This window comes from Argiope bruennichi, chromosome 3 (assembly GCF_947563725.1).
Source record: "Argiope bruennichi chromosome 3, qqArgBrue1.1, whole genome shotgun sequence".
Lineage (NCBI taxonomy): Eukaryota > Metazoa > Arthropoda > Arachnida > Araneae > Araneidae > Argiope > Argiope bruennichi.
Genome location: NC_079153.1, coordinates 129,028,613 through 129,054,520, shown reverse-complemented (window position 1 = coordinate 129,054,520; position 25,908 = coordinate 129,028,613). Strand labels below are relative to the sequence as shown.

The following is a 25,908-nucleotide window of genomic DNA, read 5'->3' as shown; positions in this document are numbered from 1 at the left end:
TCGATTTTCTCTTTTCAACAAAAGCCTTTTCATACTTTAATACTTTTCTTAAATATCATTTGTTAATCTATATAAAGCTTAGATATTACATGAAATGTTTAGATGAGAATGTTTCTTATTAATTCATAGTTTGATTGAAACCTCCAGAAATTCTACACATTATAGAGGCACAAAACACATTTGTTCATTATTGTTTATAAGTGCGTTTTCATCCCATCCAGTGATCATATTAAATCTATTTCTATGCATATTATTTTGGGTGATATTAAAGCAGATATTTTTAAACTTATGAAATCAATGCATTTTTTTTTTTCATAGCATTAAAATTGATATCTTTATAGAGACAATGTTACAAATTTTCAGAACACCGTAGAAAAATAATGTCGTTCGGATCATAGTTTTTGAAATTATTGCTGAGGGACATGGTAATTCAAAAGTCGAGAAGCAACAAAGCTTCAATTGAAGAAGAGTTTTTAGACGCTTTTGAATGACTTTAGTCAAGATGTTTGGTTACGTAGCATACAGGCACAATCTTATAATCATATTTCCTTAATTACATCTTTGTTGGAGGTACATACACAAGAATGCTGAACTCTTCCGTTACTAGATCTAAATTACTAGATGCATCTCCAAGTTACTATACCTAACCAATGGATGTGGTCTACCCAAACCTTCTGGCATACTCTCTAATAGAGATGTTATTTCAGTGGACGCTTTGCCTAGTATAAGAATACACTAGTTACGAAAAATTAAACTTGAGACTTGAATTTGGCATTCTTATTGAACTTATCGTGTGATGCTTGGCTAGTATTTTGGCTATTCATCCCTGGTATGCACTTAATAGTATCCAAAAATTGAATTTGTGGTTTAGATTTGTTTTTACCAACCAACTGAAACAAAAAGTTGTAACAAAACTATAATTGTAGTAACAAAATCCCATACCAAATTTTGATACATTTAAGCCATTACATTTTTTAGTTATCGCGTTTACATGTTTCTGCAAGTACAGACCGACAGATGGTCAACCGCTTGTTGGATTTCGCCCAAAATTTGGTAGGCGCCTATGCTATTAATATTAAATTTGGGTACTAAATTTCATCTATCTAGCTCTTTTCGTTTTGTAGTTATCGTGCTAACTTACATTAGAATAGCTTAATAGACAGACTTCCTCTGAACGGACTTCATTCAAAATTTCAGAAAAATCTACAAATTCGATTTTATGCATGCATACTAAATTTCATCCGTCTAGCTCAAAGTGTTTTAGAGTTATATTTGCCACAGAATACAGACAGACGGACATTTTCCAAAAATGTGTTTTTTGAACTGAGAGAGGTCTAAAACGTGGAGATACGTGAAAATCTCAATTTTTTTTGATGATTTCTATACTTTCTCTTTACTAAGTATACGTAAAAATATTAATAAAAAAACAGCTTTAAATACTCGTTAACAAAAAACAGATAGCTATCAATCAAAGATTAGTTCATTTATATTTAAAAGTTCTCATCTCAGTCTTTTGAATCAATACATAAGTATATTAGAAAGTGTTTTTGAGACAAATAGAAATCTCTGGAATTTCATTAAATATTCATGCATTCATTTCAAATTAAACTAGATTTTGCACTTCACAATCTATAGAAGATTGCTGACGCATTGCGGAAAATCTTAATCTTTCGGAATGCTTTCGAAATTTTATGCAGCCTAAAATGCCATTATATTATAAGATTATCTAATTTGCGTTCTTAAATCCTATGAAATGACTATACATTAAATATTAATCTCTTGCTCTACAGAGAGGAAAAGTGCTATTGATAGAACTATAAACTTAAACTGGTTATGTATAAATGGATGAAATTTGCGGAGGATTTCATTTTTAAATGTGGCATTTTTCTTAACTTGGCATCTTTATGGAAATGTTTTATAAGCTTTAAATTTTCTAACAGCCTCATGAACGGAACTGTTTGCTATCATTCACTTTTTAGTTATGTTTAGCCCATATTTTGTAACGTTAGCAAGATGACATTATTAGAATTCATCTTAGTATATCAATGATATATTGTCAAAACTATATGGTCTTACACTGCATATAATTTTAAGAAATAAAATTATTATTATGGCCCGGAATGTAAATGAGTACTTCTTCTTGCGTACAGCCGACCACCCCGCCACCACTGAACGTAGCAGTATCGACAGGATTTGTTGTGGCCGACTGCTATCTTGAGTATTGTCCATCCTTGCATTGATCGATTTGTCAAACTGACATTCTCCTCGAGGTAATTGGCCACAAAGTGGTCAATTATTGTCCTTCTTCCTTATCTACAAACTCTCAAATAGTTGGTAAAAAACTGACAATTTTTGACATCATGTCCTTCAGAGTTTTAAGATTACCTGGTACCATCAGTACTGTACTTAAGTCATTATTTATAATTTTCAGATTTTTTCTTAACTCCGAGATTTTAATACATTCCTTTAAATAGTGGTAAACAGTACCGATTCCTCCACAAATGCATTTATTGTCCTGCATTCTTCCAAATCTTTGGAAATATGCAGGAAATCTCCCATGTCCTGATATAATTTGAATTATCAGTGGATGGTATCTTCTTATTTTTATTTCTGGATTAGGAATAAAATCGAAAGTTACTCTTCCGTTTTTGGACATATACCATCTGTCAAACCATTGCAGCTTTATTTCTTCTCTTAATTCCCATTTTAAGCCACCATTTGATTTAGGGACAACCATATCAACACCCTCTTTCTGTGCCGCCAACTTTGCATATTGATCCGCCTTTTCATTACCATATATCCCAATATGGGCCTTAACCCAATTCAACTCTATCCACTTGTTAGTTTTCACACTTTTTATCTTTTCTCTTATCGTCCATATTTCCTTATTACAATTGTGAGAAGATTGTATGGCTTGTAGGACGGAGAGAGAATCTGAAAAAATTGAGCACTTCTGTCCGTCCTCCACCCTTTCACAATATTCAATGGCCATCTTTAAAGCTTGCACTTCTGCCTGGAAACTTGTGGCATGGTTCGATAATTTCACAAGACTTTTATCGATCTCTTTCCCATAGTAGTATACTACTATTGCAGCTCCTACTTTATTTTCATCTTTTGAACCATCTGTAAAAATTTCTATTCTATCCATATCTGGGATTTTAATTTGAAAACCGTGAATAAACCATTCTGCAGGATGTTGTTCGAATTTGTCAAAATACATCTCATAATCTTTTTTGTGTAAATGAGTACTGTTCGTCAACGGATTGTGAGACGACCCCATTTCGACGACTCCATCTCATTAAGAGGTGAGACGCGGAACGATGAGTGCATTTCTGGTATTCCCTTCGACCTTGGATTTCCCCTCTTATATACTTGTAAATGTATACATCTCCTCCTTTCACCCCTATTTTGATGAATTAAACCTATCCTAACGCATGCGCAAAAATGCAGAGGGTTTTACAATCCATTGCTGAACAGTAGGTACATCATAATGTTAATACAAAGCCTCCAGTTCATAAACAGAAAGGCAGAGGAGGCAGCATTTAAATGCTCAGCTCCATGTCGCAGTGGGGATTGAATACTCTTAACTAAGTCCATAATCGAACCATGGTTTAAACAATTTCCCCATTTTTACCCAGTTGAGCTTGAGATAAGTAATTTTTTTTTCTTAACAAAATAATAAAATATTTATAACAATTATCAAAATTTATTCCAGACTCATTTTCGGAATCATTTGGCATTTCTGATAATCTACATTTTTCTCTTTTGAATTCATTCCATCAAACAAAAGTCTCAATTTCTATTTATGCCTGTCTTTTAGATACAGAATAGCAAATTTTTGATAAATATTATTTCTTATATGCAATAATAGAAAGTATTAATATATAACAGCTTTATTTTTTAGAGAAATATAATATATTTTAGCAGATGCTTGACCAGGAAGAAAAAAAACTTTTAAAATTTAATTTCGATTTCATCACGGGAGTCATAATTTGTACAGAAAAAAAGCAATAAAAGATGCGTCAGTCTACATCGGGTCACAAGAGCAAAAGAGACAGAAATTTTTCCCTTCGGTGATTTTACAATGAGATTATAATAGGGATTTCTTTGACGCGTAATTAAAATAGGAAACTTAAACAATGTTATAACTATTAGGGATTTTTTATCACTTTTCTCGGAGCATGAAAAAATCAGTTTTCTAGAGTGAGTGTAGAATTATATAAAAAAGTGGAACTGGATCAGGAAATAAAAGAACATTAACATGGACTAAAATAAGATAACATTAGAAAATTAATTAAGTTTTAAATTAGATTAAGATATACATTACGCACACACTTACACATAAAACGATTTTTACACTTTATTTCTGAAATCTGATATTTATTAACAATACTTGCTTGATTTGTCAAAAGACACGAATTAACATCTGTCATTGAAAATGACGCCAGATCGCATTTCACTATAAATAACATCAGCATGTTGTTAAAAGAAAGTAACTTGCAAATAATATCTTTGGATTGCACTAAGGTTTATTAAAAATATCGAGTTTAATATTCGGCTTTAGTTATGCAATAAAGGATAAACACCATCACAAGGATTTCCGGCTCATAATTCTTACTAATAATACGATAGAAATTAAGCTTATTTATCTGCTTGAGTTGGCAGATAAATATGCAGACTTTTAGATATAAAGCTACCATATTCAGAGCAGATACACTTTGGAGAATGAGAATGTGCAGCTAAAAATTTACTTAAAGCTAGCTGATATACCTGGTGTTTCCCGGGATTAAAATCTTTTCATGCAAAATATTTTTAATGTAGAAACTCCTCCTAATATACAAATCCCTCTTTGAGACGATGTATTGAAATAGAAGATAAATGAAAAATATAAAGGAAGAAACATTGATTTTTGCACTTTTTTAAAAATAAAAAACTACCTTTTTAACAATATCAATTTAATGATATGTAAATTGTTCCTGCATAATTTTTAAAAATAATTATTTTACATGTTTTTTACATGTTGAACAGAAATTCAAATCATTTTTATTGTTCCGTTCAAATATTTAATCGCGTGATTTTCTTTCATTACTGAAAACTAACTAATAAAGACTGCTTAATATCTGTGTAATTTAGAGGAGTAACAAGAAAGTAAAGTTACAGTATTATTAAAGTTAAGTGATAGATTATCTAGACAATTATGTTTATAACAACACTATGATGTCACTGGAATTTATTATGATGCTTATATCCACAATGAAACGAACAGAATAGTAGGGTATTAAAATAACACGCTTTATGAATCACGATTTAGTGCTTAAAAATATTTCTTGGGTGAATCGTAAACATTAAGTTATACATAAAAGATTAAATTGAATGCCACCATAGCCAATTTTCGCGCCAAGTTGGCGTTTTGGCGTCTCTTAGAGGCCAGTGGGTCGCGAAAGACGGATAAATGAAAAATTTCGCAATCGAGTATAGTTTTCTAACCAAACTCCATTCTCTCTGTTTACTGAGTCAAGAGACTCAGTAAACTTTGTTGGAAAAATAGATAATTTCTCCAAGTTTAGCAATAACAATTATATTTTTAAAAAAAATCAAGTTTGGAGTTGGTTCCTTTTTACATTCAAATGTTAAGGTACGATTCGTAATTGCTAAAAATGTATAAAATATTATATATTCTATAATGTATATTTTCATTTTGTGTTTTATCAGATATAATTATTACTTACAGCGAAGTGTCCTGATTTCATTTTTTCACTCGTTTCAATCCACTTTTTTCCCTCTAGACGATAAGGGCTGCTTAAAAAAATCCCCGTTGATAATTATCAAACTAAATCATTTATTTCAATTGTTTTTTTTTAATTCTGTTTTTGTGGGAAGGATGTTTTTTAAATGCTGCAAATAATTTTTCATTGGATTCAATAATAATAACTCTTGAGAATAGCGCAATTTCGAAATTCATTTTGAGAAAACGCAGTAAATTTTTTTTATAGTAATGATGATTTGTTGAAATAATTGTTTATTTTAGAAAGAAAAATTGCAAAATATCTTCCATTTGTAGGACCTATATATTCCTTAAGCTATCTATTAACTTAATTACATCTATGTTGATTCTTTTGGCATCTAATTTAAGTTTTACAATTATTATTTTTACTCATTATGCTTTATGGGAAAATGATTTTGAAAGTACATATAATATATGTATTTACAAACAAGTCTTTGCAAAGTTTGTAAAGAAACAACTAGTGTATTGCGATTTTAAATCAAAAATTAAGTTACATATTTTGTCATTGTGTTTATTGTTGCATTTTAATTAACATATTTAATTTTTCGAAAAAATGTTAAGCAATTGATAAACAATATTGCATTATTTATGCTTGATTCATGCAGAATTGATAACTATTCCATAAATTAAGCAAAGTTTATCGAAATGGCTTAGCCTATGATTTGCTGGACAGTAAACAGAATTGTATTTTTTTATGTTCGAAATGTGGCTCAACATTGCAAGAAATTTAAATAAAATTAATATATCTAAAGGAATTAAAAAAGTTGTTAATGAACTTACTATGACGACGATTATTTCTTACATTCACAGCTTTTCGATCTGGAGAAAGAAAAAAATATTTTTAGTGCAAAATCTTTAAAAAAAAGTAATATTTATATATAATAAGTTACAATTTGTATTAAAAGGAATTCAATATTTTTAATTTTTAACGACAAAAAAATTTATAATGGTGAGATTTTTAGATAAAGACATACAAAAAATAATGTAAATTAATTCTGAAAGCGATAGAAACCATTTTTAATGTCACTGATAAAAATAATCAGGAAACACATTACGAATTTAAGGCCTGAAAGAATATATGAATAGTATATTCTTTAAATAGGAATATAACCTTCTTAAACTTTAATGGCGAAATAATGATTCAAAAGATAAATTTAACATTAATCACGAGCTTTTTCATATAAGAGAATTTTAGTATTGAGCATTTACTCTTTAATGATAAACAAATGGAATAGCAGAACGATGGAGGCATCTCCAAAAAATGCTTTTCGCTTATATTATCAAGATAAATTTGTATTTTTCTTTCAAAATCAATTATAACATATGTTTATTGTACAATGGGAGCAAGGAGTTGAATTTTACGTAGCCAACCCGAACCACATAGAGAAAATTTCAAATAGTCTACTCCATTGTGATTGATTGCCTACTGCATTGCAATATTCAATTGATATTAAGCTATAAAAACAATTACAATTGTCAAGGTTTTGTGTAATTACTGAATTGTTTTGCTGAATTTGTGTCTCATATTTCAAGATAGATTCTTTAAGCTTCAGGAAAGTTGAACTTTTTAGAAATTCATGTTGAAGTGGTATTTATCAACGGTGCAACTCTGAACAAATTTTTTTGAGTTTGCTGCACTTATTTCAAAGGAAAAATTATTTGTTGTTACAATATTGGGTGTGTATTATTTCATTCTACACTCCTTCAATACATTATATGCAATTTGATGCTATACTAATATGAGCAGTGACTATGGCATTAACTTTAATCATTCTATTTAAAGAAGGGATTTCTCAGATTTGACATAATTCTCTTTTCATTTCTTTTACTACTCTATCATAAAACTTTTGGACTAGATGACTTTTGCAGGCTCAACATTGAAAAAAAATGTTTTTTTGCATCAAAAAACCTTATTAGCTTACTACAAAATCAAATTAATTCACGATTTTTAATTCATCATTGGACTCAGTCACTAATAATTATTCATTACTAATTTTATTGTTATTTAAAGTTGTTTATTTAACATCATCAAGAATCAACCAAACAAGACCACTTTATTCCACAAAAGAATTCCGCCTGACACAATGACACTTACAAATGATCTGAAAGAATAATTATTCCTGTGTCAAGCCTGCAATTTTTAAATGGCTTTATTCAAATATAAAACATTTTAAATGATTTAGATTTTCAATTTCGGTCCTACTACAGCAAAGCAGTTTATAAAAAAACCTATTATGTGAAATAAAAACTTAAAAGTAATTCACCAAAATTAAAACATTAAGAATTCCGAATTCTTTTAGAATAAAAAAAAAGAACAAAATACTTCTAAGTTTTTATTCCTTTATTCAAACAAACGAAAACATCTATCTTATTTATCTTCACAATTCTTGTTCTGCAAAACCTTGGAACAATTCTGTACTTTTAAACAAACAGGATAGCAGAAAGAAAAAGTATTTAGAAGATTTCTTGCCCATACAAAACTTTTTTTTCCCATCTGTGTTTTGAAAACTTTTTTTTCTTCTAAATCCAAGCTTTGTTCAGATGTGCATGCATAATTAATGTTATCCGATATCATTTATTATTATTTCAGTTTTGTTTTTGGCATCAGAAAGAAGTGGAAAGAATAGAAGATTAATTAACAAATTTTAAATACACTCACACAGAAGAGGATAGTGTATCAGGTAAATATACTTTCAGATTCATTAATATAATTGCTTTTTTATCCAATGAATGTAACTTTTTTAGTGTAATATAAGATTCTTAGGAAGTAAATTAATTTATTTCTCAGTAGAAAGTAAGTTATTTTTTAAAATTTACTTATGTTGCAATATTTATTATTTAATACTTAAGGATATCTTAGTGAAATTAAGATATGGGTTGGATTTCAACATTTTTGTTTTATTAAAATATAATATATTGTATTTGATAAATTGATAGTTTTTATGTCTTTATAAATGGATTAATTTATTAGAGAAAATATTTTCAGCTCGTAAAAGAAATATAAGCTATACTTTGTTATTAAACATCTATTAAATATTTTATACACGTAGCATTAAAATGATTAATTTACTTTTTTGTTGGTGAAATAAAATAGTATTAAAAATTCTTTCTGAAATATTAATGCTGTTTTTACTCCCAATGGTAGCATTTACAAATTCATTCTATGAATGAAAAATAATTCCCTAAATTTAAGTAGCAATTGTAATGAAACTGGTTTTGAAAATTAAGAATAATCAAATGAAAATTATTAAATGAAAATGTAATCAACAGAAGTCGAAATTATGTTATCCTAAACTTCATTCTTTCAGAATTAAATTGAGCTAACTCTATTCTATTGGTTTGGAGAACAAGGTGCTATATTTTCGTGAAATAAACTTTTAAATAGAATCAGACTGAAATGAATAAAGGCCAGTCATTTAAATTGCGGCAGAGAAACGGGGATTTTGAAATTAAAACAAGGGTGTTTTAATCAAGAAGATAAAATGTTATCGCGTGCTCTTTTAATGAATTTAATTATAACTCATATAGAGCCAGAGATAAAATAATATTGTGTATCCTTTTTGAAAAATTTTCGTAAAGATAAAGACAGTTACGTGGCAAAGCAGTTTATATTTAGATTTCACATAAAGATACTAACCCTTTTATTATCAAATTTAGGTAAAAAAAAATGATATTAAGTGTCAATTGTGAAAAAAAGTAAGGGAAGCGTAAAATGGATACCCATATCTGAAAATATTATTGAAAATCAGTTCCAATCACTATTTTTTTAATGGATAGTTATGTTTTTACGTTTGTGTATCTGAGATAAATTCAATGATCTCAGATCAATTCTTAGAAATAGAGTTAAAACGAAACAAAGCTACAGATCTTGTAATATATCGTAAAGGTAATTTTAAGGTTTGCGTTTTCATTTTGAGGGTGTTTTATTTTACGGTTAATACGTTTGTATCTATGTCGATGTTGTAGAATTCGGCTATTCTTCTGCAGTGCATATATTTCCTTCTAGTAGCTTTTAGAGTTTACTAATAATTAATTAAAAATCCAAGAAAAAGAAATTTTTTAATAAATTAAGTGTTAGAGATAAATATTAATAGAAATATTACTACAAATTATGTTTTTATTTGTTTTCAAAATTATTTGGTAAAATTCGATTAACTTAGGTATATCAGGTACTTTGATTCGATTTGAAATTTTATCAATTGAAGAAAGAGTTATTTTGGAAATATATCAAGGAAATTCAAAACAGATGCAGATTTAATGAATTATTATGGGGAATAAGAGTAATATTGCTTTCTTGCAACATTTACATTATTGGTAGAAGAAAGAAATTTACCTAAATTTTTAATGGACGCTGAATGGATGATTCAAAGATTCCCTTCATACAATGACAAAGTAATCATTTGGGGACAAATAGGAACGTTCTAAGAAAAACAAAACCCACTTTCTATCAGAAACCGAGATCATTAGATTCTTCTTGAAAATTCCATGTACGACATTCCAATGCTGGAGACTGTATAAGACGAGGTGGCCACACACTGAATAGTTTCTTCTTTTGAAATTCGGCTCGTAGAGAGAACCAGAAGTTGTAGTCGCCGAAAGCTATTGTTGTTTAATTAGATATTTTCTGTTTACTTTACTTCCGTTACTTGCAAATGTTGTTCCGTTTACTTATTATTAGAGTTTACAAGTACTGTACTTTACGCACAACTTGTTTTTGTTGGTATATTCATTGAAAGAATTTTTTTACAATAAATTTTACCAGCATCTAACCGATATACATGGCAGATCTTCATCGAAATCATATTTTGAACAAGAGAACACTTCGTTTCTGAAACCGAGATTATAGCATTAGTGAAGTAAAGAAATTTTTTTGTCGTCCTATTTTGCCTTATCTAGAACAACATTTGATATTATAAGCACACGAACAATGGTTATGTTTACACAATGAAGGTAAAATATTAAGCAATTTCGATGTTTAACAGCGCAGACATTCAAAGGAATGCTTGAATTTCACAGAATAAAGGAAACGTATTCATTAACTGTCTTTAATTAGAATGTAGCAATATCTTTGTTTCCTTACTACAATTATTAATTTACTTGATGTTATAGTCATCAGATGAAACACAACAAATATTATTTATTTTCTGATAATCTGTGAAGTTACATCTAGCCAGATATATTAATGGTTCCTCAATTAGAACTTGCGTCTTGCATTTAGAAGCAGTTCTATGTTGGAGCAGACCTTATTATTCTGTACTTTTTTCAGACGACAAACATGCATTAGGAGCTTTGATCCTCTACTTCAGAATTAATATGATGTCTGGATACATACGGGGATCTTTGCTGGAATTAGATTTCACCACGCAAACCTCCAATCTTCCAAATAGAGACCTCATCACCAAACCATTACAACTTTACGGCAAGTATACCATGAGCAAAAAAAGAGGAATATAGATACACTGGATTTAGTTTATCTTAGTTATATTATCGTTCCGTTTTAAAGCAACACTACGGCTATTTTGGGATAGATCTCGTAGGATTTAACATACATCAGACCCGCTTACACGATGGTTCTTTGATGGAATCAGGCCTCGATCTTGAAACCCTACGGTTCTGAAGACGAGACCCTATAGATATTCTGGAAGACATTTTTTATAGTCATCATTTACAAAAGACGTTAAGGCGTTTATGACATTTTTTTTTTAAAGTTGAAGGGATGAAAAGCAATACATCACAGACATTATTTCCGTTTGTTAAACCACTGCTGTCACCTGAGTTTGAAAATATCAAATTAATTCCTAAGTGAAATTTTCGCTCTTTGTGCCATTATAATGCAGTCCAAAAAGAATCATCATTTTACGGAATTTGCATGCATTATTTCAAACTTTATCTCAATGTGCATAGAATGTTATGCAGAATTGAATTCATTTCGCTGAATAACAAAGTGCATTTAATTAACTTTAAAAAAAAGTAGTCTTCTGCATATCTTCTATAATATTAATCAAATTGTGCAATTTGCTTGCTTCTCAATAGCAAACAATTTATCAAATATTTCCAGTCTCTTTCCCTTATACCAAGATGCACACATTTATCAATATCTTCCCTTTACACTAGAAACACAAATAATTTATTGACAGTTTGGAATAAAAGGGATGTCGCAAAAGGATATTGCATCCACCGAATCTATTCCATCTGTGCTTCCAGATCGATATCGAAGTTACCCATCGGACTTCCAACAAAAATGATCAAGAAACATCGCCAAGAATTCGTCCGGCAACGAAACAATCCTTTACCTTTATTTCCTTCTTCTCGTGCGTGTGATCAGCGAGGGACGCCGTCCTTTGTCGGAACAATAAATCGCCGAAATTGTGGGAGAAAATCACCTCTTTCCGGCGCAACAAGCAATGAGAGACAAACAACGCGTCATCATCTTTTCTTTGCCCACCCCATGCTCACCTTCTCCCCCAACAAATGGTCCCCGTCGTGTTCGACAAGGAAACTCGCGGCGATGAACAAACGGAAGCGGCGCCATAAAACTGCCTTTTCTCAAAGAATGGTTCTTTTGCTTTCTTCTCTGGCCCGTAGAAAATGGGGGCAGTAAAAATCCATTCCATGTTGGGAATAGGGTACAGAAGGGGTAGAGGGGTCAGTTGGACCAGAGAAGGATTTGTTGTTGGACGAACACCTTCTGGTAGATCCACAAATGCAGTGGCGAGGAAGAGTTTAAGTGTTTTCACTTCACTCGGAATTGCTCTTGTTTGGGAGAAGAGGTGCAATTCCCAGTTTCATTACAGTCCAACTGGGACTTCCTGGATGACCTTTAGGGGAAGATAGAGATCACAAACAAAGGGCTAATGATAGGGATGCCGAACTGTTCCATTCTCTGTATTTAACCGGTATTAGTCCTAAATTGATTAACGAATAATTAAAGACTCGTATTTCATTTGCTTCATTGCCCTTGAATAGAAACATCATTGTTATAATACTTTAATGGAAAGATTAAACTAATTTAATTCTTACTCCCGCAGATTAATTCATTTTGAATGTTTCATTTTCAATGTTCTTATTAAGAAATATAATTGACTATTTTTGTTATTTGCAAACTATTTCATAATGAAGGTAATTTGCGTGTTATGGCCATTAATTCTAATTAGAGTTCGTATTCAATGATTCTCATTCTAACTGATTAACAGAGATAGAATTACTTCAGTATTAGAGGAGGAGGGAGGAGGGGGGAGAGCTTTTCTGAAGAAACGAGTTATTCGCTGTGATGGATTTGTTGCGTTTACAACATATTCAGTTTCTCAAATGATGAAATGGATTTGATGCTTTGGCTGTTTTGGATGAGATAAGTTAAAAACTATTTAACGTTTATCTAAGAATTTGCTGCATTAATGGAGCAACTTTAGTCTATCTCAACATTTCAGGTTGTCTTTATTATAAAAATCAATACTTTATTACAGGATTTTAATCTGTTGAAGATAATCCATTTACAAGATAGAAAAGATAAATTAATTTATTGATAGAGTGAAATTTATTGATAAATACATACATAAACAAAGCAATACATAAACAAAGCATACTCAAAGAAGAAAATACTCGTGTAAAAGCTGTTAATATAATACTTAATCTTTATTACAGTTTCGCTATGAATTTGTAATATTTATTCCTTGCTCAACTAATATCATGATAAGAAAGATCATTTTATAGCTATTTTAATAGCAGTTTATTGATGCCAGGATAATGATCCTCAGCCTTAGCAACAAAGATGAAGGGCCCAGAATATTCTAGAATCTAAGCGATGCCTCTATTAGGAATCGAATTACTACATTTGTTCGAGAATTTCCGATGACCTGTCACAGGAGCTATAAAAAGTGGAGGCACACAGACAAGGTAATCAGTCGAATTGAAAGCAGTTATTGGACGAAGTCTTTCTTTGGAGTATTGATCTCCAGATAGCACTCTCTAACCATTTTGTACTATTGGTTTTTATAAGTGCTGTTTCATAAACATTTTGTATGTGTTTAATTAAATTAATTGCGTTTCATTTAGAATAAAGCGTCGTTTTTCGTTATTGAGTCTATTAGATTTTTCACTCTGCAACCTCTGGGGAGATTTGCTGTAATATTAAATTAATAAATAAAGGAAAAGAAAAATGACGTTTTAAAATTTTATTACGCTTTGTAAAGGAATTTCTAATATAATTCATAAAACGTTTTGGGAAAAATGATACCAAGAGATGTAAATACAGACAATTCATTATTTTTATATCATGATGAAAAGCTTCTCTTAAAGCAGAGTTTTATTTTCATTCAGAATTTACATCCCATGCAATTATTTTTTAGGAATTTAAAAAAAAAATACCCTCATACACACATATATGTATACATGTATATCTAAAGAATTATTGGATGAAAATACATTACCATAGTATTTTCGAATGCCAAGATGATAAGAGTAAACATATCGTAGAGTGTAGTTTATGATATACAAAATGCGAAGTTAAATTTATTACAAAAGCCTACTGTACATTAAAGAATGAAACGGTAGGTGAAATATATGTTTCTCTAAAATAACATCAACTGATTTAGTGTGTTGCTTCCATTTTCCACCAATCCATACAGTATAGAAATTTTTCATGCATATTGGAACTGATGGAAAAACAGATAAAGCCATTCCCAAAGGGATAAAAAGCAATAACAGATTTATTTTACTATAAATAAGAATAAAAATATCGATTACAATAAACAATAACTTTTTGATAACGCCATGGTTAGATCTTCCAAAAACTGTTTTGCTTGCATTTTTTGCAAGGCACGTTGGAAAGCAATTTTCTAGAAACTGTTTTGAAAGAATGTATAAAAAATATTTGCATAATGCGAGCTCAGTTAGAATACAGAGGAGAGATTAAATTGAAGTAAAATAACAATTTTTTTATTTTCTGATAAAAATGAATTGTTTAAAAATTACGTAACGGATTAAACTCCCAATTCAATAAATATAAAAAAAATTGGAATTCTGATAAGAAAATTTTATGTAAATAAGATTGTCAATAAAAATTTAGTTTTTTTTTCTTCAAATTTTAGACATTGTTTTTGACTATCTGTATAAGATTGAAGTAATTTGTGTCACCCACATCAGATGTCGCAATTTTTATTAGTTATTTTCTCCTTTTTACTTTTACATATGTAAATAAATAATTTCTCTTCTGTCTTATAGTAAGTAATGTGGTAGTTGAAATTTCTTTCTCTTCTTAATACACATCTACCAGCCTTTTTGAAAATCGATTAAAACAGAAATTTCACATAGAACTACAATTTTTATGCCAAAACCATACACGAAATTTCATTTTTCTATGCTATTGTGTGTGTTTTTTAGTTTCTCATATACATAGTATTTTCTCTACACTCTACATAAGTCTAAATAGCTACGATAATCATCAAAAAAAATTAAAACTCGAGATTTTGGTGAATCGCCTCGTTTCAGACCCCCCCCCCCACCTTGAGTTCGAAAAACACATGTTTGGAAAATGTCCGTCTGTCTGTAATAAAGATGATTCAAAAACGCTTTGAGCTAAACGGTTGAAATTTAATATACGGGCTTTATACAAATTTTGCAGATTTTATTCAAGTTGTGAGTAAACTCTTTTCTGAGTAAGTCCGGTTGTACGAATATAAGTTAACACGATAACTACAAAACAAATAAAGCTAGATAGATAAAATTTAGCGCACAGATTTAACATGTATATCGTATATACCTCTTAAATTTTAAGTCAAACCAACAACGGCTTACTGTTTGTGGGTCTGTATTTTCAGAAACATGTAAAAGCGATCATTCAAAGACACAATGACTTAAGTAGATCAAATTTGGTATAAAATTATGCGGCTATGAATGCAGTTTTGTAGCAAATCTTTTTTTCAATTGATTTGGAAAAACGTGTATATAACACAAATTCGATTTTTCGGATACAATTTACCACATGCCCTCGATTAATCACCAAAAAAAACCTTGCCAAGAATGACGCGATAGATTCAGTAAAAGTGTTAAATTCACGCCAAAAGTTGATATTTCGCTAATATTGTACGCCAGTGTCAAGGAAGGCGTTCTCTGGAGTATGCGAGAAGATTTTAGGGAGACCACTCCTACTGGGTTAGTTATTGTATTTACATGATTGCGAATGTCCATACCAATAGATGGATAATCCGTTGATCGAGTTATAGATTTATATCAAATTTTGAACTCATTTAAATGTTTAAAATCACTGCACCAAAATTAAATTACTTCTTGTATATGGATTTCATTCAAACTTTAAAAAGTACACCTTTAACATTTGCCTTAATACCATAATCAGTCATTGTGAATACTTTTGCGTTTTTCTTGCGTATGAAATATTGAAATACCCATAAAAGGTCCATTTAAAAAAAATTATCACAAAATAAGTTTTATAAAATTTGTATTTTCTGTTTGTTGAATAACGAAGTACATATTCAGCTACTACAATATGCATATTTGTGTAAGACACATTTTCAACGCCTGACTAAAATTCAAATGCCGATTTTTACAATTTTTTTTCTATTTTTTTAAATTGAAATACTGTAATACTTGCCTTAAATTACAATAATTTGTTTGAAATAAGTAAAAGCAATAAAAAAATATACTTGTTTTTAATTTGTAGTCCATGAGTTAAATGATTAGTTAAGAAAGTAATACTGACTTAACCATTTCTAGGGCCGTGGGAAGTGTGCTTCCCACCAAATTTATCAATCTTTGTATGAAATTTTGTAGGTTGGCATAAGTTCTGACACATTTTTTTAGAAAGACAGAAATTTAGAGGCTTCAGTTCTTTATCTCAATCCAAATGATGTATCTTGATTTGTTACTTAATTATTAATTAACCAAATTAATTAATTAATCAAATTAAATTTATCTAATAAGCTAAATGAATCCCTTTTTTTATTCTAATTTCAAGCCGGAAAATATTTTAACATAATATGACTAGAAATAAATGGCCCTTTAAAGGGTTAAATATAATTATCTGGTGTTAAAAATGGCCGCAAACAGATTTTTGACTTACGTGATCTCGAATTCAAGCTCTTTGGATCGAACATTCTATAAATAAACTTCCTTATTATATTAGATGGCGTATTAGTTATGTTCTTTGATAAAGTTAACTATCGCCAGAACCAGAATCTATCTGAACAGCATTCAATAACTCTGAATACATTCATAACGAAATACTTGACTTTATTTATAGTTTTAAGTTTTTTTTTCAATCAAAGCAAACATCAAAGTTCAGACTATTGAAAGCACGAAACATAGATTATATTTGTATAGCGATAATTGGCGAGACTTCCTGTGATGGGAATCGCAATTCTGATTATTGTAATAATTTTGAAACATGAATTACGGCTCGATCTCTTTACGCACGAATGCAATCGGTGACAAAATCAATCAAGTATGAATAATTCAGACGATGAATGGGCCGCATTTATCCGAATGTTGTTTCCTATTATTCGGTATCGAATGGAAGAGGCAATTTCAAAGCATAACTGTATAATGCATTTTAATTATATAGATGCGGAGCACGGTGGATTTGGGAGAAGAGAAAATCACTTATGCATACCCCTACAAAATAGATATTGGAGAAGGTAATACAATTCCATGAACAGAAAGAAATGATAATATAAAGAATAATAAATCAATTATAGCTTGTCTCGTTATTTGATTTCTGGTATTGAATTTAACTTTGAAGGGAATGGAATTTCTATCTTGGACTGATTTTTCCGTGAACAAATAAATAAATGAGTTATTCTACAGTAAGCAGCCTTTGTCACTCTCTACGCCTGGTCAACTGTAACGAAGCGACCAGTACTTCCTTAACTAATTTTCAAATATGCAAACAAATATCCGGAGGGACCGGCAGAAAAAACGGAATTTTATTTGCATGTGTAAACAAAAAAAATTGTTAGTGATAAACCATTCTAAGAAGAAATTATAATTCATGGTTTAATAGACACGCTGCGTTTGTTTTGGGACGGACCCATTGAGGCATTAAGAAATCGACGAACAGAAAAAAATTGGACAAAAGAATAATAAAAGCAAGGAAAGAAGACGGGAAACGAATTATTAAATAAGATGTATGCAAGTTGGAGTTGCGCAGTGACTACTTCCAGAAGGTAATAAATTTCGCTCAACTCACAACAGCCCAATGCAAAAATGTAAGACCTCCCATTGAGTTTAGCGTTGAGTGGGCTGCTCTGAGCACAGACGATCCTTGGCACATGGCCAAATATATGTCTTCTCTTTTCAATTATTTTTCTTAATTTTTTTTCTCTAGCTGTTACTTGGTACTAATTTCACTTTTGCAATGCTCCGGTTTAGTCATCTGCTTTAATAAATATTTGTCTTCATTCATTGGAAATCATTTGTAAAAAATAGTATGATAATAATAAATTTTTATGATAATAAAGATAATTTGATAATTACTGTTTTTAAGATGCAATTAAAAAAGTTTGAAGATAGAAGAAGAAGCAAGGCTGTTTTTTTAAGAACAGTATTTTTCTATTTCTATTTCTTTTTCTTTTTTTAAACTAGTGACCCGCCACTGGAAGAATCTTGCTTTTTGGTCTGTGGTTAGATAAAGACGAAATGTCTATTAACCTTACGGATACATATTGCGTCAAGGCCATGCATATAGTGTGGTTCTGGCGAAGCATTTCAGACTACACTGTATGCAAAGGGTTTCGTGTGCGTTGATATGGCATCGCTCACGATTGTCTTTGATGCCAAATTCAGGGCTGTGCCCCAAGCCACAGAAGACTAAAACACTACATTATATATTAAAGTAGTCTAGGCTCTTACAGTATAATTTTAGTCAAAATAAATTAATCTATCATTATCAACGAATATATCTATATATGTATATTACATGAATTTAGTTTTTTTAATATGAAACTGCAACTTTGATAAAATACGAGAGTTATTTTCACATAGACCTTATAATTTTGAATTATGAGAATACATGAAGTACAGTTCTGAACAGGCAACTAATTCTCTTTCCATATTTTCTCATCACACTAGCATATATTTGTTTGATTCATGGCAGCAGATATAATGTATGCAGGCCAACAAATGACTAATACTTAATACAAACAGCCATCGAATTCGACAGTCAGAATTATTCGGTCCCGACACCATATGCACGGTCTAGCTACCGTTATCCAACTTATATAACGGATTTTTAACAATGAAACGCAAATTAAAAAAGATATCTTAGTATAAAATTCACTGCAATTTGATAAAAGAACGAAAGATAAATTTCTGAAGGAAAAAAATGAATCACCATTAAAGTTTTTTTAAGGAATTTTTTTAGTGATTTTTAAGTGATGCTACTCTCAAAGCAAAGTCAATATCTTTTTACGGAAGTCTCATCTAAAAATGGATGCTCCTCTCATACACATAAAGAAAGAATTAGTAAAATCACTGACGCATCTGTTAACTCAGTAAAAAAGAGAAGAAACTAATACAAAAGTGATTGATTATGATGAAATTATAATGCGTTATGATGGATTGTGTTTACTTTAAGAAATCAATCATTTTTCTTGACTGAACAAACTAGTTTCCAATCACTTAGCTTCAGTCTCAAGTTATGAGATTACTAGATACTGCGATAGTAAAGGGCAAGAATTACAAATAGAATCAGCTCTCAAGGAGTCATTGTTATTGTTAAGAAAATAAGGGAAAAGTAATTGTAAAAACACTATGAAACGTTGAATAGATTTGATTTTGAGCAACAAACAGAATTAACCTAAGCTCACTGGAAATGATTTATGAGAGGTATTCACGCGAAAAGTACTATATAATAGAAAACTCATTTCTTCCTCAATAAGAATTTGCCGCTTTGAAAAGCATGTATTTTTTGAAGTGCGTGATTGGGTTTACTTTAAATAAAGTAGCCAAATATTTTTGAAGACGCACGAGTGATATTTCAAAATATACTTAATAGTTTTGAGCCGTGGTCAGATATCAACATTTAAATTGCCAACCAATTTTCCATATTTCAACAATATTCAGAGAGCGAACATTTGATTATATTGAAATATCCTAATAAGTGAAGAATATTTGATGGAATTGATCCCCAGTTCATGATTTTTCAGCCCTGAAATCATCCCCCTCCCTCCACTAAGGCCCGCTATTTGCCTGCAGATAGGGAGCAATCTGTAAAATGGAATCGGATCATAGGACATCGGAAATATACGGAAAATATTGCTTTATTCTAGGCTTTAATGACTTTTTCTTGCAAGTTATGTAGTGGATTTTCAATTCAATATCTTCGACATCAAAATTCGTCTGCAGTCGACTGCTCCCATTGTTTCACCTGTTTTGTACACTGGATTCAGATCACTAAATGTTAGGGACTTATGGCAAAAGTTGCTTTATTCTGGGTTTTGTCTACTTTTACATCTTGTAAGACGTACAGCGGATTGGGAATTAAATTGATGTGCAATGTAAGATATGTATTAAGTACATCATGGATTAACTAGAAAGAATTGACTATACCACTTTCCATAAGCATATTTAACCAATCCCCGAATCAAAGATTCATGTTAAACGGGAAAGCCTGTTAATCAACAGCAGTAATAAAGCAATTGAATGCTACTTTTGCTTCAGGTAGCATTTCATGTAGAAGTTTCATTTTAGCTCCTGCTTATGAAATAAGTTAATTTTCTGGAGAGCATTTAAGGAAATCTCTCTCACAATTGTCTTTTGCTTCAATAAAATCTAATAAATCTTCCTAAGGCAATATTATGTTGTTAAAGTGCACATCGGATTATCTACTTGTGGTCTCAGGAGTTTAGGTCTTTTAGTGTCTAAACCAACTAGGTCGCTAGTAGATGGCTTCGATTTTAGATGCATTTCTTATTCAACTGTAATCATTCGAATTTAACTACCGAAACATAAATGTAAACAAAAAAAATATTTATTTGTGTTTTAGAGTTATATTCTCAGTTTTTAAATACTTTTATAAAAGCCATTTAATTTAGTTACATTAACGTACCGTTTTAAAGCAACAGTAGGGCTATTTTGGGATGGACCTCGTAAAACCGAACCGCGGTCAGAGGACGAGGACAACACCTGAGCTACCATCCCCTCTCCACACTTCCATGCCAGACCAGTGGGAGGACGTTTGGCCCCGACGGATTTAATGTGCACCAGACCCGCTTACACGACGGTTCTTCGGTGGAATCTGGTCTCGATTTTGAAACCCTCCGGTTTCGGAACCGGGACCTTACTACCCGGCCACGCCATTCAAGAAACACAAAGAGAAAATAATCTAACAGTTCGCAAAATCGGTTTCGGGATTTCTGATGAATCTCATCGCTGCACCTCACCGAGACCAATAAACTATTATTGAAATTATGTTTATGTTTGAATGCAGTAACTTAAAAATGCAAAGAGATACTAATAAGAAATTTGACACCTATTCCATATATACACATGAATCAAATTTCGGAAAAAATCATTCATGGGAAAACTGTTTGTGCGTGATGAAGTCGATTCAAAAGTGCAATTACTTGGAAGGAAGAAATCTGGTTCCACTTTGTACAGATTAATTTTTCACGAATTCAATTTCCTGGAAATAAGTATGTTTGCATCGTTAATGAGATCTTTAATGTTAAAAAAATTAAAGCCTTAAATTATATTATTATATAGTTAATGTTTTGTTTTTGTATTCTATTTAATTAGTAAGAACTTTGAAATAATTTTTTTATATATGTTTCTTCTCAATTCAAAATTTTAAATACCTTTACAAGACCTTCAATTAATTTTCTAACTCTAGAATTATTTGTTGTCAATTTTATTTTTCTGTTTTGTATTTGATATTTTTATATCAAAATAGCATTCATTTTATTTCATGTTAACCCTCTCGCTACGTAATTATTTTATCAAAACAGGTTCAAAAATTGTGAAATGTTTCCTGCCAGACATCTTTGAACTTTGAAAAGAGCTCACAAAATGCTGCAAAACATGCTTATATATTTTGTAGAACCATGGACAAGTGACGCTATCTTTTAACCCAGATCTGAATGTCTAGGAAACTATTTGAACTAGGAAAGCCGAAATGAAACCATGAACTGGCAAAAAGCGAGACGCACAACTAAATAGAAGGAAAAAATGAAACCCCACTGACATCGAGGGTTGCTCAAATTTTGCGACCTCTACGTTGTCTATGTAAATCGCGGGATACGCAGCGAGAGGGTTAATATCATTTTACTTCGTTCATTTTATTCAATTATTAAATATTTCTGATGCAGAAAAACTATGATTTAAATTCATTTAAAGATGCAATCCATGATTAAAACTGCCATGTCAATTTAACTGAACATTATTTAGATTAAATCTAAAAAATTACTATAAATCCATATATTTAAAATAATTAGGAAAATCAAAGACCTTTCACCCTGCCCAAATCTTTAATTTTATTTCAGTATTTTTTCTAAATTTCATATTAAAGCTCATATTAATTATTTATGTCAGCAATTGTCGCTCCCCCTTATCCACACCCCTATTCGGAGGAAAGTCTCAAGAGCATTATTTTATTTATAGAGAAAAGCCTCGACAAAATCCGCTGCCACAACCACTGTACAGAATTTTTTTATTTCTATTTCATATGAGTTTAGGACCCTAAATATCCAAACTCAGTAACTACAACAAGAAAAGGCTTACCTTCGATAACTGGAACAATACACAATGCCCCAGACTCAAAAACAGAAGTGATTTTGACAATTAAGTATACCGTTTTGCAAGCATTTCTAATCAATCATGTTTCGTCCGCAAGTAAAAATAGTAGTTTCTTTTGTTGTGATTAGATGTAGTTTATCAAAGTTGGTTCACAAGATGTAGACAATTCATCAAAATTATTTAATATAACTCAATTCGCAATTGATATAGAAGGGGAATGGTTGATAGCCGAAAATGGTGATTATTTTATAAATGGGTAAAAAATTGTTCTTCTAATAAGCGGTTAATAATCTTTATACGTAGAAAAATAACTTTACAGAATTCAGCACAATAATGATCTTCTTACAAGGTAAAGAAAAATGAACATAGAGCAGCCCCCGGATCATTATACGTGGCTAACTTACTCGCTAATTAACTTTGAAATTAAATTAGAAGTTACAAAACGGTAAATAAGAAAAAATAATTACGTTCCCTGATATTATAGCATGATTAGCGTTTCTCTTTTTATCGCTACCTATTGATTCTTTTCTTCATTTGTATCCTTATAGTTCTCATTTAATGACCGTTTTGCTTATTAAATGACTAGCCGCCTTTGGCGACCAGCCGGTTCGCCACTCTTAATGTTCGTTTCAATTTTAATAATTAAATAGGTTGAACCGGAGTTTAACCCCCTTATTCGCCAAGTTGCGATAACGCACCAAAGCTGGCAATCTTTATTATGCACTATAATTGAACATCTGCTTCTTTGCTTTTGAACATTTCGAAAGGCCGTTGTTTGCGATTTTTAAAAATTTCGCCAAGCGGGTTAAACTCCGGTCGTACCATTAAATATTTTACGCAATTCCAACTTTAATAGATTCTTCAGCAAAATATTTTAAAACTTCAAATTTTGATAGTCATATAATTCACTCATAATATTATAAAGGTCTTCAGTTATAGCTTGATATGTATCTCTCTAATTTTCTGTTACCCCTCGTAGAAATTATGCTTTAAATTAAAGTGTAAATGATTAATCTGCAATTAATATAATAATATTTTTTACTGAAACAAAGCATTTTTTTTAATATGATTACCGATAACAGAGTCACTGAGCGTTTAAACTTTATGGGCACTAAAGAATATCTTTCCTAATTTATGTAATATCTCAAGAATTTGTCAACAAAATTTTCTCAGATTCATCATGAACAGATCGATTCATTAACAATGTTTCATTTTAAATGCATGAAACACTAAGAAAATAAAATGAATCGTTTAAAATAATCGGTCGAAAACAGGTTTAAAAAAAACTACTTAAAAAACGATGTACTTAAAACTATAAGCATATACAAAAAATATATAACAAACATAAATACATTTCACTTACAAAAGCATGCAACTAACCTAAAAATAATTCAAATCGTCCGTTGATTGTCATGGCAACAATCAGAACAATGCGCATGCGTGGATTTTCTTCGCCAGTTACGTTAACGCAAATGCGTAAATTTTTCTACGCCAGTTGGGGTAACGCTATGCAGATTAGACATTTTTAATTTCCTTTATTCTGTGTTATTTTAATTCAAAAGTACTTCAGAATGAACCTGAAACATGGATTAATTAACAATGTTTAATTTTAAATGCATAAAATATTAAGAAAATAAACAGAATCGTTTGAAATAATCCGTCGAAAAATGTTAACCCTAGCCTCATTACTGTTGGGAGAAAAAAGCAACTGATGCCTCACTTATTTGGCGGTGGGGAAAATGGAAGATTTTTTTTGGCGGGAAAGTTGGCGGTGGGGAAAATGGAAGATTTTTTTGGCGGGAAAGTTAGTTTTTAATTAATAATTAAAATTCTAATTAAAATTTCAAAAAAAGGGACCCCAGGTGCACATTCCCGACCTCTAAGGTATACATGTACCAAATTTGATAGCTGTATGTCAAATGACCTGGCCTGTAGAGCGCCAACACACACACACACACACACACACACACATTGAGCTTTATTATAAGTATAGATATAGATAACAGTTTAGATGAAAGTCAAAAGAAAGTAAAAAGTTTTTTTTTTTTTTTACTTTATATACTTATTATGAGATTAAAATAGGTGTAATTATTATAATTTAAAAACCTGCACTTATCATAGCACTTATACGCGTTCCACCAATAGATTTAATTTAGAAAGAAGAATGATAGTAATGAAAAAAAAATTACTTTATTGCTGATAATTTTGTAAATACAAATATTTTCTCCTCCACTTTCCCGCATTTTTGTGGGCCGCGGTGGCCTGCTGGTAAGGTCTCGGCTTCGGAACCGGAGGGTTTCAGGTTCGTAACGCGATTTCACCGAAGAACTGCCGTGTAAGGGGGTCTGTTGTACGTTAAATCCGTCATTACCAAACATCCTCCCACTGGTGTGGTGTGGAGAGGGGGGTGCCAGCTCAGGTGTCGTCCTCGTCATCTGACCGCGGTTCAAAATGACGAGGTCCGTCCCAAAATACCCCTAGTATTGCTTTAAACAGGACGTTAATATAACTAACTTAAACCTGCATTTTTGTGGTTAGCTTCGTCATACAATTTAATCCGTCTTTTTGTCTCTTTCTTCTTCGTCGGAGAATGGCAGCGTTATTTTTGATACATATAATTCAATTGAAGCGAGTATTTAGTTTGAAATAATACTTTTGACTTATACTAATTATGCGACAATTATCAGATATATCACTTTTGTGCATAGTGCTACGTAAAAAACTTCATTCGTCTATTTTTGAGTTAAACACACATTAAATCCATGATTCATTTTTTTGTCTGTTAAATTATTAATTAAGTTAAAAAAGTCAGACAATTTCCTTATGAAGAAACAAATTAAGCTTTTAAATTATTTGAAAAATAATAACCTTTGTTTCAAAATTAATGTTAAGCTTCAAGGATTAGAATTAATGTAATAAGGCATATATTATTTGAATTTACTATAATAAAACTCATTAATTAAAAAATGTGGTAGAATATCTTTTTATTAAAAGATCAAGATTTTATAAAAAATTCCATGGTTCAATCAAAAAAGATTAATTTTTGAAATTAAATTTTCACGAAGTAAAATTTAATTGATTTGGAAAATTAAATTAATATCTTAACTATAATGAAATTTTTTACTAGATGATTAATTCATGTTGTGTCTAGGGAAAAATTTAAATATAATTTAAAATAAAGATCATATTGGAATTACTGTCTTTTTCTAAGGAATTGAATTATGCTCATACAATTTCTTATCTGTTTTTTTTGAGTTCACTATTTTTAAAAAGAAGAAAATACAAAACCTAATAAAGATTATTCTGTCAGGTAAGGGCTGCTTGAATTAACATGGTAAGTTAACTTAACTTAGAGCAGAAAATTCTACTACTTACATATT

The 25,908-nt window shown here is 30.7% G+C and overlaps 1 protein-coding gene across 1 annotated transcript in view; it reads right to left on the bottom strand.

Annotated features, from left to right (window-relative positions):
- Positions 1–25,908, bottom strand: part of LOC129962731 (leucine-rich repeats and immunoglobulin-like domains protein 1) — a 328,024-nt gene that overhangs the window by 166,980 nt on the left and 135,136 nt on the right. The window contains exon 3 of the mRNA XM_056076691.1: positions 6,566–6,604. The gene's annotated coding sequence lies outside the window, so the exon portion shown is untranslated. The remainder of the gene's footprint in view (positions 1–6,565; positions 6,605–25,908) is intronic.